Source organism: Procambarus clarkii, chromosome 84 (assembly GCF_040958095.1).
Source record: "Procambarus clarkii isolate CNS0578487 chromosome 84, FALCON_Pclarkii_2.0, whole genome shotgun sequence".
In the NCBI taxonomy this organism is placed as follows: Eukaryota; Metazoa; Arthropoda; class Malacostraca; order Decapoda; family Cambaridae; genus Procambarus; species Procambarus clarkii.
In genome coordinates, this window is record NC_091233.1 from 6,022,203 (window position 1) to 6,025,955 (window position 3,753).

Genomic DNA, 3,753 nt, shown 5'->3' on the forward strand with positions numbered 1-3,753 from the left:
AACTCAAATTAAAAAAAAATAGCTCATACATAATGAAATGAATAGCTTTATCATTTGATAAAAAAAATGGAAAATATTGAAATTCTGGAAAACTTGGCTTATTAGGCAAATCGGGCCTTGCATAGTAGGCCAAGAACTGCGTTCTCGCTACTAGGTACAACATATATATATATATACATATATATATATATATATATATATATATATATATATATATATATATATATATATATATATATGTCGTACTTAGTAGCCAGAACGCACTTCTCAGCCTACTATGCAAGGCCCGATTTGCCTAATAAGCCAAGTTTTCTTGAATTAATTGTTTTTCGACTACCTAACCTAACTTTTTCGGCTACCTAACCTAACCTATAGAGATAGGTTAGGTTAGGTTAGGTTAGGTAGGGTTGGTAAGCTTCGGTCATATATCTACGTTAATTTTAACTCCAATAAAAAAAAAATTACCTCATACATAATGAAATGGGTAGCTTTATCATTTCATAAGAAAAAAATTGAGAAAATATATTAATTCAGGAAAACTTGGCTTATTAGGCAAATCGGGCCTTGTATATATATATATATGTCGTACCTAGTAGCCAGAACTCACTTCTCAGCCTACTATGCATGGCCCGATTTGCCTAATAAGCCTAGTTTTCATGAATTAATGTTTTTTTGACAACCTAACCTACCTAACCTAACCTAACCTAACGTTTTCGGCTACCTAACCTAACCTAACCTATAAAGATAGGTTAGGTTAGGTTAGGTAGGGTTGGTTAGGTTCGGTCATATATCTACGTTAATTTTAACTCCAATAAAAAAAAATTGACCTCATAGATAATGAAATGGGTAGCTTTATCATTTCATAAGAAAAAAATTTGAGAAAATATATTAATTCAGGAAAACTTGGCTTATTAGGCAAATCGGGCCTTGCATAGTAGGCTGAGAAGTGCGTTCTGGCTACTAGGTACGACATATATATATATATATATATATATATATATATATATATATATATATATATATATATATATATATATATATATATATATATATATATATATATATAACATATATATATATATATATATATATATATATATATATATATTTATATATATATATATATATATAATATATATTATATAATATAATTATATATATATTATATATATAATATATATTATATATATATATATATATATATATATATATATATATATATATATATATATATATATATATATAATGCAACAAAAACAAAATAAACGAATTATGCCCTTTCGGGGTGTAATTCTGCATTCGGCGTTATTGGTGAACCGTTAGTGATACTCCTCTCATTATATCACTGTGTCCCTATATTACGTCTGTATTACATGACCCCGTCATGTTGGAAACCACAAAATAATATGCCTAGAAGGGCCTGTTTTGTAAATATCAGAATATATTTAGATGTTTCCATTTTGTAAACAATAGCATGTACATGAATCTTCTTATGTTTTACACAAAAACCAATACCTACCCCCACCTATGTTGTTGACCACAACATGGCAAGACATACCCATGTTGCAGGCTACAGTAAATAACTAGACCTACGCACGTTGCGGACCACAACATATACAGATCAGTATACCCATGTTGTAGATCATATGTGAAACTATTCCTACCCATGTTGTAGATTACAAAATATTTCAATACGATCTCAGTGTTGTAAACATCATTATATTCATACCTATGTGTAGACCACAACATTTTCGTATCCATGTTATAGAAAAGACTCATAGAGCATACACTCACAAATATGCTCAGCTGTTCCCCCATAAAGTGGATTTTGTTATTGTCAGCCTCTTTTTTTGCCGCGAGGTGTAAACAGGTGATAAAGAAGCACTTGTTAGGCGCAACACGCGCCCTTGTGTTCCACTACACACACCCGAGCCACAGGTGGCCAGGTCCGACCGCCTCCTGCCCACTCAGGGTAACACCTGGTGAAGCTACGCTTGCATTCTTTTAACATATTCACGTTAATATAGCCATTAGTCTGATTTATCTTTCATATATATATTTGCAATTGTTACTGATGCAAGTGTTAAGTATAATTCAGGGTTGTGTAAAGGTTGGAACACTTGTTGGGTAGAAACTAGCTGTAAAGACTGTAGGTATGTAAGCTGGAAAAGCTGAAAGGCATACTAAGCTGTTATTACAGCCGCTTAGGGGGCATTAGATTGTTTACTCAAAGTTGTTCAATGTCAACCAACATTTTTTGACTAGTTGTATATGAAAAGGGTTGCAATTGTTCCAGGTTTCAGTACTGCAGCGTAAATAGAAAGGGAGATTTCTTTGTTTTGTTTTTTTTCAACGAATTTTACATACTTTCAAGTCTAAATAAAAAAACACACCTTTCAGATATAATCATTCTATGACACTTTTCTGATACATTAGCATATAATAAAGGATCGGTAGTAAGATATTTTCCAAAACATCTTTAGTTTTCCTGACACAAATTTTCAAAGTTCCCCCCCCCCCAAAAAAAAAAACAAATGATGCAAATATGTCATGTTTATTGCTATTATAAAATCAATAAATGAACTTGGGAAAAAAAGCTTACTACCGATTTTAGAGACTTACACTTTACATACAAGGTGTAAGGTTCATGTAAATTGAATAAAAAATTAAAAAGTTATATGAACGTTTATGTTACTTGAAAATAAATAAAAAAATTAACAAATCCACAAGGTCCGTGGCGAGGATTCGAACCTGCGTCCGGAAGCATCCCAGACACTGCCTTAATCGATTGAGCTACGACAGGGTTAAAAGAGTTGAAACCGAAGTTTTTTTGAACTTACTGGATCTCGTAGCCTCTCCGAGGCACAAACCAGGATTTTACACAACTCCCCCCTGCACCCAAGCTATGTCAATAGGCCGTTATCCCTCTTCGCCCTTACATCATATATGCTCCCGGACGCAGGTTCGAATCCTCGTCACGGCCCTTGTGGATTTGTTCATTTGATGCATCACGTTAGTGTGATCTCTGTGTGTAAATACGAAAATAATAAAGTCTAAGGTGCTGCCATCTGTGACTGAGGTTGACTTTACACACTTTCCCGCCTACTTCCGCCATGGCCCACACTCACGCGCTCTCCCACACGCTGTGTTCGTCCACGACACCGCTCCCCATCTATTCTTTCCTATCCAGCAACACAAAACACTCTTCACGCAACGCCTCCTCCCTATCCATCAACACCCACCTACCTATACCAACACACAGGTCCGCCTCGTGACCAGAATCACCCACACCCACACACGCCGGCATCCACCACAGACACTCGCGACGTGTGTATCTAGCATCCCCGGGTGAGTGTATACCAGATATTAACCACAGAGCATCACACCCACTCACCACACAGCAATACTCTCGTACCACCGTCCCTTCACATATTCCGCCCTCATGCCATGCTGCTCCTTTGTATTGCAACTGCCGCATGCCTACGCCCACACACACTACCCGGAAATATTAAGATGATCAGCATCATCGCCGCCAACAGATCAAGCAACCGAAATAACAATGCCTGACATAGAGAATAATAACGAGACGCATTCTTTCCAGATTTCACCGAAATGCAATGTGAAACGACGGGGGGGTGGGGGGGATTAGATACGTGAGAATAAAATTTGAAGTAATAGAAGCTGGTAGCGAGAATTGGCATCACAGAGCGTGGCGTGGAGGCTACAAGTGTTGTCTCACAGTGGCCCCAGCTA